At 42.8% G+C, this 13370-nt stretch overlaps 1 protein-coding gene across 1 annotated transcript in view; it reads left to right on the top strand.

Moving 5' to 3' along the window:
- Window positions 1–13370, top strand: part of LOC146863443 (uncharacterized) — a 265763-nt gene that overhangs the window by 113361 nt on the left and 139032 nt on the right. The gene's annotated exons all lie outside the window — the stretch shown is intronic.

A 13370-nucleotide genomic window follows, 5' to 3' on the forward strand; every position in this document is an offset into this window, starting at 1 on the left:
TTTCAGCAGTCACATAAAAAGGTTGCTCAGATGCTGCTGCAATGGCAGAGGGTCACAGGTCCATGGTCTCGGGAGTGTGTGACAGCCAAATGGCAGATATACTGTAGACAACAGTGGCCAGTGGGGAATAAGGAGGGGTCTGGATTACTGACACCAAAGGGGAAACAGTTGTGGTAGCAAGATGCTGCATCACAAGTACCTAGGCTCTCGGGGCTGAGATCCACCATGGGGAGGGCACCCTATGGCACTTTGTTCGCGGAGGTTACAGACCTCAAGGGGGCTGCACTCAATGGCAGCCATGGGAAGACAGCTTTGGATTCAGCTCTATGCCTGGGGGGGAGGAGTGGGTTGGGGTTGACTCTCTGTTTGCATCCTAGTTGTGATCTTGGTCTTGACTTGGCACTAGTGACAAGCCTCAGGCGTTGGAAGTCTTTTCAAATGAAAGCTTCTCTTGGCAGTGAGATGGAAGTTGGATTGAAATGAGCGACAGTTCAAGTTGCAGCTGCAGCAGCCAGGCCTGTCTAAAGGATTCTTAGGGCCCCAGGAAGACATATTTTGGGGACCCCTGTTTAGTACAACTTTCAATTTATGACCAATTTCCATCTAGTTCAAGCTCTCATAATGCCCAAAAATACCAATATTTACTTCAAGCATTCAGAATTAAGAAATGTATTTGTGTGTGATTATGGAGCAGATTCAAAGCTAACCTTGACATAGTCTGGAGGTTGTAGCAATAAGTTGGATCTAGAAGTGGATGGCAATGAGAAATTCTCATTTGGAAGATTCTCTGCCAGTGGAATATTCTCCAGTAGAATTTCATCCACCACACTGCCCCCGTAGCAGAGGCTATTCTGTAGCGGTATTCACCAATGACGAAACAGGGCATATGTTTAGGCAGGGTATCTGGAGTGGAACAACCCCCTAAAAAACATAAACTATTTTTCTTGTAGTCTAGTCTTTCCCTTCAAATCAAGTGTGGTAGTGTCTTCGTCAGGTCTCAGGAGATCAGCATTGTAGTAGCAATGGCACGGACCCTTGAGGTGAATTGTCCCTCCTGCACAACACATGCGTAGGGCAAACAGAACAAGCAATTACAACACATTGGGCCTTTGTTGCTTGAGTTCGAAAATCCCTTAAATAACAAAAGACAAGAGGCATATGGCAAAACAGGAACAGTTTGTTTAATTAAACATTACAGCTGGGAGAACAGTTGCAGGCACAAGGTCTGAGGATTGTGTCAATTTACAATGAGTATGCGTCCTACTTTTATACAAAAAATGATGGGTAATAAAAGTTTCCATCTTACCATATATGGTGAGGAATGATGGTTGCTGCCTTTGGAGTTGTAAATGAATTGTTTGATGGTTACCACAGGTGTGTTTCGACCTCGCTTGGACACAATATGACCAGGTGATAACGTATCGAGATGTACGGCATGGGGAGCGCATGTTCACTGTGTGCACTAGGTCTGGATTGGCTATGTGTTCCTAACTCATAATGCATCTGACTTTTTATGTTATTTTAGGAGCACGCGTACCCTTTCCAGCCATGTTTGCTTTATTGGGTAATCTCCCTTGACCCTTGTAATGTTGCTGCGCCTACCTGTGGGATCGCATTTGCCTGCAAGTTGCGCACCCTCCCACCTGTAACTTATCAATCAGCACTCCCGGGCATTGGTCTCAGGGCCTATTTGCCTACGTATTTGCTAGTCAAGGTTGATGTAGAGTTAACAACGGGCGAGCCTGGTAATAAGGATGAGATTTAATTTTCATTGTTGAATGCATCGATTTCCATATTAATATTCCCCTTGCTAGTTGATTCTTTATCTGCACTACCTAACTCATAAATTTGACAGTTACATTATTTGGAGCCACTTGTTCCTTATACTCGCGTTTGAACCTGCATTCTTCCCAGTTTGAGGACTGCATTTTTACAGCAGGTGATCCCCAATTGTGTATTTATTTATTTATAAAGTTTTATATAGCGCAAACATGACCCACGGGGGTATCAGAGCGCTTTGCAATATACAGTTGTTGCGCCATTCAGTACAAAAGAGGTAGATAGGAGTATATAGGTGGCATAGTAGACTAGTAGTAATTAAGGAATGTGTAACCCCACAGACCAATAGCAACATAATGATAACTGGCAACAGTGATTTATATAAAACAGATAGGTATTGTGAGAGCCAGGAGAACCAATTCGAAAACCACTCTTGCTCATGGGCACTTCCTTCTTCGCGCATGTTTCTTTGTAGATTTTGCACTGCTTGAACGGCAAGCGTCAGTGTTACATTGTTCATATCATTCTCTGTGATGTTGGCACACACCTCTCTCTTCATTGTGGTCATTAAGTCCAGTACATATCAGTGCTGCATTATCATGAGGCGGATTGCTCACATTTCTTCTTTGATAGAATTAAGTCCGAGCTCAGTGCACTAATTTTGAGCATCTCTCACTGGGTTATTTGTAGCCAGCAGACATTAACTTTTGTTTGCAAGGTGAAGAAGGGTATCAACCCCCCTGCCCCAGCTGTGCTTCTGTGAACAGTCCAAATTAATCTGGAATGTCTTTGAGCTGTGCTCAGCCAAAATTGTCTGCAGCTCTCCTTTCACAAGCTTGGTGCAGCAAGGTTGTCTTTTTACTTAACAGGTGGTGGTACAAGTCCTATAATTCTTCTCCAGGAATGACTAGTGTCGGGGTGTGGAAGGTGATCAGGGAACACAGTCCCCTCCATCCAGGAACAAGATAAGGGTAGGTGCACGCGCCACACAGCCAGTAATAGTCCATCAACATGGAGGTGCCCGATTGCATATCCAGAATATATATTCTCACATCTGTGCTCATCAGATGCGTTCTTTTTCCTCTGAAACATAAGGAATACATGTAGGAAGCCGGCTCTCTGTATAGTTTGCTAAAATGAAGTACACTGCATAGAGAGTCCAGTGAACCCCCAATTAGTATACAGAGGTAAAAGTAGATAATACTAATGCTCTTTTTGTGGTGGTGTGGGCGAGCAGTTAGGCTTATCAGAGGGTATTGCTAAGCATTTTTTGCACACAAAGGCAGCAAGTGAGAAACGCATTGAATTAAGAAATACAACACCAATTTATTAAAATAACACATACTTTTATATGAATTTAGATACCAAGATCATTAGAATCAAGGAAGTACTTTTCGAGTTATGAATTTTGATTTGTTTCAAAAGCTGACAGTGCAATTTCTGGAACACTAATGTTATCCTATGGGGAAAATATATATTGTAATCGGGCACTTGTCAGCAGCTTATGGGACCCTTCTCCTGGACTTTAGGTGATTATGGGGCAGGGTCCAAGGCCACACCAATAGGTCACCTCGGAGGCTCTGGGGCGTCCGGGTACAGAGGTGTTGTGCTCACAGAGGCAATAAATGAGACACACTCTCAAGAATAAATCTGAGACCAATTAATAAAATTAATATCAATTATGTATTTTGAAGACTATGAACACAGTTCTAAGGTAGGTACTTATGGAGTTACGATTTTTCAAAGTTCGGAAAATATATTACTTTTGTGTGCAATTACGCACTATTGACAGTAATGGGACAGAAGTAGAAAAATGCAAATAAATTCAGGCAATGCTTTCACGAAGTACACCTTGTTTTAGCTCGATGTCTGGACTAGGTCCAAAGTCCCAGCAAGAAAAGTTCTGGAGCGTCCCGAATCGGCCAGGAGAAGAGAGGTGAGGGTCTTGGAAGCTGATGCGCAAAGTCAAAGGGGGCCACTTGAAAGTACACTGCACAGGAGGACCTACAGGTGAGTCCGGTGGATCTCCTTGGAGGGAGGAAGTCGCAAGTGCTTGGGCACAGCTGGTTATTTGGTGCCGGGGCTAGTGGGGCCTGGTGCTGAGTGAACAGGTCAGCCGGCTGCGTGCTTCTTGAGGTCCTTGAGGTCAGGAGCAGGCAATTTGGACAGCTGATCTTGGGACATCTAGGCCACTGAGGAAGTGGGTCTCAGGTTTCTCAACATCACTTGACTTGTCATTGCTTCTGGTGCTTAGGGAGTCTGGTGTGGACTCTTCTTCTTAGTGTTTACCGTTGGGGGTCCAGTACCCCGGGTATTGGTATGCCACGGCTCCGGTAGGTCCTGGTGTCTCCAAACCTGATGGGGAGACAGATCTGATCCTCTGGAGCTGTTGTACTTTTTCCTACTTTGGTGCTGTGTCAAGGTCGTCGGAGAGCAGCAAGTCAACAAACTGGACTTCACGGGATTGGTGCCTGCTGTGTACAGGGGAGTGATACCTTCACTCCAATGGAGCTTCTTAAGACTTTACCTGGACTGGAGGTGCTCCGGGGTTCTTGATGTCCTTTCAGGTTCAGGACGGCATAGCAGGTAGCAATGTTGAGTTCTTCAAGCAGCAGGCAGGGTTTGGCACCTTTTTCTTCTGCAGCAGGGCTTCAGTTCTTTTGCAGCAGGTCTTCTTTGTCCTGGTATTCTTTGGTCCTTTGAATCTGATGTCCAGATCTTGGGGTGCCACCTAAATACTGAATTTAGGGGCCGTGAGAACTCATTTTCCTGGGTGTCCTCTTCTGTCGGTCCTCCTTGTGATCAGCAGCCCGATGGTGTTCCTCGACGCAGTCGTACCTGGAATAAAGAAATCAAGTTGACTCTTACATTCAATACCGAAACGAGAGACTGCCTCTTAAAAAAGGCCCCTTAAAGATTGGCCAATGGGAGATCGTCACGGGAGAGGAAAAGGAAGCTCTGACCCCAGAAAAGAGAGAAAGAAGGAACAAGATTGGGAGATCCCAGGAGGAGCGAAGGGAACCTGTGCTCAAGAGAAGAGGGATGTCGACTTCGCCCGTGGAGGAGAAGATGTGTCCACCTGATGAGGAAGCCGCTATGGGAGCCGACGTCCTGAAGCAGCGGCGGAGTCCCTGCCAGGAGATAGAGGACACCAAATAGGGACAAGACGAGTGGTGGATGGCCACAGAGGTTGCAGTCTAGGATGAGCATGTGAGTACCCATGGCCCAGAGGGTGCTGCTGGGGAAAGGTTTGAGGGAGGAGGACGGGGGACGGGGAAAGGGACACCGGTCACAGTGGTGGAGGGACGCCTGAGTTTGTTCTTTTTCACTATGCTGATTACAGGACAAACACTTGGGACTAAAAGTCCCATGATGCAATGTTTGTGAAGCTAACAATACAAATATTAGAGATTTTGGGACCAAATTGCTTCACGTTGAAAACCCCTATATATATATATATAGCCCTTACTGCTGCCTTCAGTGCCACCACAGAGACCGGGGACTCCATTCCCCAAGTGCCCTAGCGCCAGGAGGAGCCAATGAAGTCCCAGAGCGCCCAGGGGTGCATAAAATCACCGGATGGCTCCCGTAGCGCGGGAGCCCTTACTGCTGCCTTCAGTGCCGCCACGGAGACTGGGGACTCCATTCCCCAAGTGTCCTAGTGCCATGAGGCGCCAATGAAGTCCCACAGCGCCCGTGGTGCATAAAATCACCGGGAGGCTCCGCAGCACCCGAAGGAGACTGGGCCACCCCTTTGAGTACTGTTAGCAGATTCTACCGGGCTTGTGACTCTACCAGGCAGCTGATATAAGGTTAGTGCCCCCAACAAACTGATGTGAGCTCCCCACTCCCAGCACTTGCAGGAAGCTCTTTTTTCCCTATGTGTCCACCACACCTACAGCCCAGCATAGACCAAAAGAAATCCTGAGCCCTGGGTAACTATCCTCAACACGAACTACTGAGAAGTTCCACTGTGGCCATAACCCCTTTAAAAGATTGAGTCTTTCACTGCTACTAGCAAACATCGGAAAACACTTATGCATGGGGAAAAATCAATCTGCTGCTTTGCAACCTGCACCTTCTTTACAACCATCCTCAAGTGACAAAATGCTACAGAGGGCCATTGGCGCAGTTGCTACGGAAATTGAACCGACCAAAAGGCGCCTCTCATTAACCCCGGATCTAGCCCTACTTCCCACCATCCATGACCCTGTTAGTCCCCCCTCTGCCTTAGCCTTAGACTCGCCAACAGACCACCCAAGGAGATGCGCAATGGGCTGCGTAACACACACTGTTGAGATACAACCGGAGGGCGCTGGCCCAAAAAAAGGGAAACCCAAACTTGACACAAACTTGACACCCCAGAGGAAAAAACAAACAGAGATCAAAGTATCGACCGGTGACTTGGGGGTAATTGGGCCAGAGGCATTACTGCAAGTGAGTCTTGAGCAGCCACCTTGGGTGGCTATCCTGGTAGTGGACCTTCAAGTTCAAATCAGGTCCATTGTAAAGGATGAACTTAACTATTTACTGGAACGGGTTGACCAACTATTGTCATTGGTTGACCTTTGAGTGGGTAAGGAAGAGTTCCCAACTAACACCCCTCAGAATGGACCTCGGGATCAGTCCTGTTGCAGATGATGTAGCTTTCAGACCTCTTCTATTTTGGCGCGCCTTTGAAGTACTCCCAAACTGGCTCCGTATAGGGATGAGCTGAGAGAAGTTATGGGCCTTCAAAGTACGGGAAAACTCCCACAGTTGGCATATATTAGGAACACCTGCCAGGTTCTGGAGAGGGGCAATTTGTGGAATACTGCAGAAGAAACCTGCCCCGTGACCCCTAGAAAGGTACTCTTAGAGACCTATAGAGAATACAAACTGGCCCAGATATGGAGGGGGTCCACGCCTGGTCATTTAACCCTTAGGTTTCTGGAAGTAAAAGCCCAATACAGGCTAGAATTGGTGTTAGACGATATTCAGCCACTCCTTGCGAAAAAGCTATTCCTCCAATTCTGACATGGGGTTCTGCTGCTCCGATCATTTACCAACAAGTGGACGGGCGCCACCAATCTGGCTAGCCCAGAGTGCGAGCATGCAGAGGAAACTGAAATTCATGTGCTATTCTTCTGCCAAGGCTATAGGAGGTCAAGGTCCCGTTGGCTGCTACATTTGTGCAGGAACCTGAGGTCCAGACACTGTTACGAGGTGTTTAGGTTACTTAAGTTAAGGTTAGTTAAGTACGATACCGATATGCCCATTGTGTTCTTCATCTCGCGTTTTTTGTATTCTATGTGGTGTACTCGTAGGGCTATCTTAAAGAAGAGCCCATAGGCCAACCCCCAGTACACCACTATGCATTATGACAATACCACTATGCATTATGACAATCAGGCCCTGTACTTTCCCTCTTAAAATGAATGAAATAAATGGTGTTCCCTATGTTTAGCACTATTTTAAACAATTAGTGTTTTATGAATCGCTGTACTTCTTAAATTGTCTTTTTTTTTTCTTCTCTCTCTCTCTTTTCATACCAATTGTTGTAAACAGTCTAGGCTTTTTTTCCTTGTAAACTCGCTAGCCCCTGTCCCACCTGAGGCCTGTCTAACATGTATGGCCCTAATTACAAGCTACAATCTTATTATGGATGAAGCTTTGAATATGCATTCTCTCGCTCTCAGAAATTGCAAGATAAGGCGGCGGGTTCCTGGATTTAATGGATCTTTCTTAAATTTTTATGCCCACATTTTTATCCTGACATTGTCACTGTCTTTTTTAATTAAATTGTTTTTTATACATCACAATTGGATACCTTTCTACCCAAAGGCATTCTATTTTCTCCTTTTTAAGTTACCATATCTGAATGAAATTGATCTTTTTTTTTTTTAAATCACCCCATTGTTCATGCATATGCACTTTATTGATTTTTACTTTGCGGCTAATGCAAAGGCCATACGCTGTGTATATATTGTACAAACCTTTCTAGGCTAGCGACAAGAGGAGCTGACCTCGCCAATCCAAAATCTCAGATATCGCCAGCAATTTGTATGTAACGTATTGTATTTGTTTTACTTGTGCTCTAATGGCCCTAGTGGCCGAAATAAAGATCTTTGTTACTGATATATGTACATGTGTGTGTGTGTGTGTATATATATATATACATATATATATATATAATCTACTGGCGGTCGCCAGTAGATAGTTATAGTTAGGACCGTGTTCCATAGGAAATCCGCAACATTCTATTTGGAATAACTTTGGCGCCGGTTGACGAATCCTCGCGAAATTTTCAAAATAGGTGGGGCGCTCCGCTCCGCTCCTACCCTGAAAGTCTCGGGGGGATTCGTCAAGCGGGGGCTGAGAAAAAAGGGGGGTCCCAAAACGCGTTTTCCCCATGCAATTTTCCATAGGGACCTTCAGTCCAAGGTACAGCCCGAACGGCTGAACAGAATTACTTGAAATTTGGCAGAGAGGTAGTCCTCAGCTCAGGGATGTGCCTTTTGCAGGTCTGGTGTCAATCTGTTCAGTAGTTCCTGAGAAAATCAAAAGTAAAATCATATATATATGTGGGCGGAGCCTAACCACACATCTCATCCTGAGATCTGATTGGCTGTCAGCACTTCATCCAAGAAGTGTTGGCAGCCATCTTGGGACCAATATACATGATAGCACCTCATTAAAAAGCATTGCAGTTAATAGAAGGTTTTAAGACTTTAGTTACATTATAAATCATTTGTTGATGGTACCATACTCATTTTAGGAATTGTGGTATGTTCTAAGGTGATTTCACCATGTGAAAAAGCCTTCTGCTGGGATATCATGATTGAGAGAAAAATATTTTCTCATGCTTTTCCCACAGAGGTTTGGAAGGTGATCTATAAGCTAAACTGAGAGCTTATTTTCTGTAAATTCACATTATCTTTCTCAGTCATGTGAGAATGAAGTCTGACATTCTCAGTAAAACATGTACATCCAACAAGGGCAGAGACTGTCAGTTGATTCCTTTGTGTTCTACTGCAGCTTCCCAGAGTGTTCCAAAGAACAACTAGAGCGCTTACTGTCTTCATTATGACAAAAGTATGGCACACCTGAAGCCATCTTGATTGGAATAAACTGGTAACACTTAAAACATTTAATTTAAAAAGGAACACAATGAGGGGGTTCATTTTGCCATAGAAATTATGATTAATGCTGAAGAAAGAAAATGAGGGCACATTTTGAGTGACTTCTCAAATCCTCTTCTATTTCATTAAAAACTTCTGACATGCAGACTGAAACATGCACTTTTAATACCAGGAGCAGACTTCCATGGTGAACAGTAGTTTTACTACAGTGATCTAATGAGCAACTAGAGTGCTAACATTCAGAATTTATGGCAAATGTGTGACATATCTGAATACCTTCATGATGGAATCAAAGTAAAAAACTGAAAGCATTTCCTACTGAGGAGACTGCAGTACATGAGGAAATTATGAAACTTCATAACAAATAAATCTCCCAAGATGGCCACCGGAGACAAAAGAGCCCAAATGTAGCCCAAAATCACCCAGATGTAGCCCAAATATAGCCCAATGACAGAAGTGTGCAAAACACTTATTATTTTGTGTTTTTGCAGTGTTATATAGTGCAGACTTGTCAGGTATTGGAGTGCTTTACATGAGCATTGGTTACATCACACAAGAACAAATTCATTTTGGTTGTAGACATGGGGAGACTAAGTAATTTGACCAGAATCACAGAATGTCGAGCTGAAGCAGAAACTCCAACCTGGTTCCCCAGTTGCAAAGTCTGCAGTTCTGGAAGTAACACCACATCCTCTCCCCTAAGTGCAACATTTAATCAAGTGGTCAACTGGATAAAAAAACATAAAGATAACAAATAATTTAAAAGTGCTTTGTCGCTATTTAAAAACTCAGAAAATATGTCCTTATTTTAGTCTTTTAGAGCACTAACCATAATTTTGATGCCAATAAGACCCTCTCATATATGCAATTTCTAAAGGAAATGCTCTAGGTATTACAGTTTTGATTACATCAAGATGACGTCAGGCGTTCCACACTGTTGAGAGCCAGGGGCACGGACTCTGAAAATTGAAGGCAGGTAGGAGGGTGCAAAGGCAACAATTTAACCACATTGATTTAGCAGGAAGGGCCGTGGCAGCACAACAGACTATGGAGGGCAGTGGAAAGGGGGGCAGGGGCAACAAACCAACAATACAGGACTTGCAAGAGAGGCTGTGGCAATGTAATAGACCATTGTGGGCAGAAGGAAGAGGCAATGGTAGTACAACCATACATGCCAACAGACCTGATTCAGCCAGGAAACGTCCAATGTTTTTAAGCTCAAATGGGCTTTATTTGATCTGTCTCCTGTCTACAATCTCCTCTTTTTCAATGTAACTCAAAGGGGAAAATCAATACCCCAGTTTTTTTCAAAATCTCCCTCTTACCAAGTTCAAAATGTTCGCAAGTATGGTACATTGGATCATGGAAGGAAATGGGGTAGGGACATGGACTTGGATAACAGAGGACAGGAGGGACATGGAGAGGTGCACCAAACTGACCCTGCAGGGCAGGCATTAGGGTTTGCAGCAGCACAATACACCACACAGGGGATAAATAGACGTAATATCGAAAAAAAACTATCGAGTGGACAGAATATCGAGTTTTAAATATAGAATGGACAGAATATCGAATTGCCAAAATATAGTGGTGAAGAATATCGAAAAACAGGTAAGAAATATCGATTGCAATAATATAGAAGTAAGTAATATCGACAGTCATAATATAGTTGTTAAAAATATCGAATTTTTTATAGTGTTTTAAGTGTTAGTATATGTGTTAAAAGTATGTATTAATATTGTAATGTATGTTAGAATATTTTTAAAGTAATGAATTTTATGTTATTTTATTTTTGTGTAATTTAATTCCGTAGCGGGTTGTGGGTTTATAGGGGAGTAGGGTGGGAAGTAATTTAATTATAATACATAAAACAATAATTTATTGGAATTATTAATAATTTTTAATTTAATTTTGCGTTTTACTTCTGTAGCGGGTTGTTGGTTTATAGGCGAATAGGGTGGGAAGTAATTTAATTGTTATTAGTTAATTATTAATTGGTATTGAACATTAATTGGTTGTTGATTAATTATTAATTGGTAAATAATTAGTATTAATTGGTAATTAATTTGTATTAATTGTTTAATTGATAATTATGTTGTATTTATTTAATATTTGTAGTGGATAGTGTGTTTATAGGGGAATATGGTGAGAAGTAATGTAATTGTGAAAAATTGATTATTTAAATAATTTGTGTATATCGTTAATCAATATTTTATTAATTAATGATTAATTGGTATTATTAGCATTTATTAATGTTTGTTATTGAAAAACAATTGGTTGGTAATTAATTATTAATAGGTAATTAATTAAACAAAAATATATTGGTATTTATAAATAATCAATTATTAAATCTTGTGTGATTGGTAATTAATTGTAATACTTGTTTTGGTACTAATAATTAATTAATTGTTAACAAAATATTAATATTTTATTTTCCCTACTTTTGCACTTACTTGAGTGGGAATAGTAATTTTTACCCTTCTGCCTTGCAACGCTTTCCCTACTGTTGCACTCTCTGGAGTGGGAATAGTAAATTTTACCCTACGCTATCCAATGCTTTCCCTACTGTTGCACTCTCTGGAGTGGGAATAGTAATTTTTATCCCTACGCTATCCAACGCTTTCCCTACTGTTGCACTCTCTGGAGTGGGAATAGTAATTTTTACCCCTACGCTATCCAATGCTTTCCCTACTGTTGCACTCACTGGAGTGGGAATAGTAATTTTTACCCCTACGCTATCCAACGCTTTCCCTACTGTTGCACTCTCTGGAGTGGGAATAGTAATTTTTATCCCTACGCTATCCAACGCTTTCCCTACTGTTGCATTCTCTGGAGTGGGAATAGTAATTTTTACCCCTACGCTATCCAATGCTTTCCCTACTGTTGCACTCACTGGAGTGGGAATAGTAATTTTTACCCCTACGCTATCCAACGCTTTCCGTACTGTTGTATTCTCTGGAGTGGGAATTGTAATTTTTACCCTCCCGCTATCCAACGCTTTCCCTACTGTTACATTCTCTGGAGTGGGAATAGTAATTTTTACCCTACCGCTATCCAAACGCTTTGCCTACTGTTGCACTCACTGGAGTGGGAATAGTAAATTTGACACTCCCGCTATCCAACGCTTTCCCTACTGTTGCACTCTCTGGAGTGGGAATAGTAATTTTTATCCCTACGCTATCCAATGCTTTCCCTACTGTTGCACTCTCTGGAGTGGGAATAGTAATTTTTATCCCTACGCTATCCAATGCTTTCCCTACTGTTGCACTCTCTGGAGTGGGAATAGTAATTTTTACCCCTACGCTATCCAACGCTTTCCCTACTGTTGCACTCACTGGAGTGGGAATAGTAAATTTTAGCCTCCCGCTATCCAATGCTCTCCCTACTGTTGCACTCTCTGGAGTGGTAATAGTAATTTTTACCCCTACGCTATCCAACGCTTTCCCTACTGTTTCACTCTTTGGAGTGGGAATAGTAATTTTTACTCTCACGCTATCCAACGCTTTCCCTACTGTTGCATTCTCTGGAGTGCGAATAGTAATTTTTACCCTCCCGCTATCCAACGCTTTCCCTACTATTGCACTTACTGGAGTGGTAATAGTAAATGTTACCCGCCTGCTATCCTACGCAGAAAATATTGAATATTTTTAAGAAATATTACGTTAATATATATGTATTCATTTTTTTTACTTACATTAATTATTTATTAATTTTAATGTTATTTAAGTATTTTTAAGTATGTGTCAGTTAATTATATGTATTATTTCATTAATTTTACATTACTTTTAAAACATTTAAATAATTCGATATTTTGACTAACTATATTATTTACAACGATATTTTGGATTCTATATTTTTGTACTTTCCTGTTTGGAGATAGGGAGTCGATATTTTGGTATTCTATATTTTGGCATCAATATTTTTGTAAGCCTATATTTTTGTAGTCGATATTATGTCAGTGATCCCACACAGGGCATGCGGGACGGGAGTGCAGCACAAACAATCCATAGAAAGCAAGAGGGAGGGGACAGGACCATGCACATGGACAACAGAGAACAGAGGGGCAAGAGGCAATGGTAGCAAGCTGACCATAATGGACAGACAGGAGAGAAGGCTGCAGCATAACAGACCATAAAGGGCAGGAGGGACGGATCAGGGGCATTACAATGGAACAGACAAGTCAGGAGGGAGGGAGTAGGGGTCTGCACATGTAAACAGAGGCCTGGGGGCAAGGGGGCAGGGCAGGAGCAGCAAGATAGCCATGGAGGTCAGGCAGGATGGGCACTAGAAGCAAGACACACCATGAAGAGCAACAGCGAGACTGTGATGGCATACACACAGACCATGGAGGGAAGGTGGGAGGGGGTCAGGGGCAGCTAACTTGACCACACAGGGAAGGTGGGAGGGGCCATGGCAGCACAGAAGACCATGCATGGCAAGTGGGAGGGTTAGTGGCAGCACAATGGCTATGAT

The sequence above is a fragment of the Triturus cristatus genome, chromosome 2_2 (assembly GCF_964204655.1).
Source record: "Triturus cristatus chromosome 2_2, aTriCri1.1, whole genome shotgun sequence".
NCBI classification, from domain to species: Eukaryota; Metazoa; Chordata; class Amphibia; order Caudata; family Salamandridae; genus Triturus; species Triturus cristatus.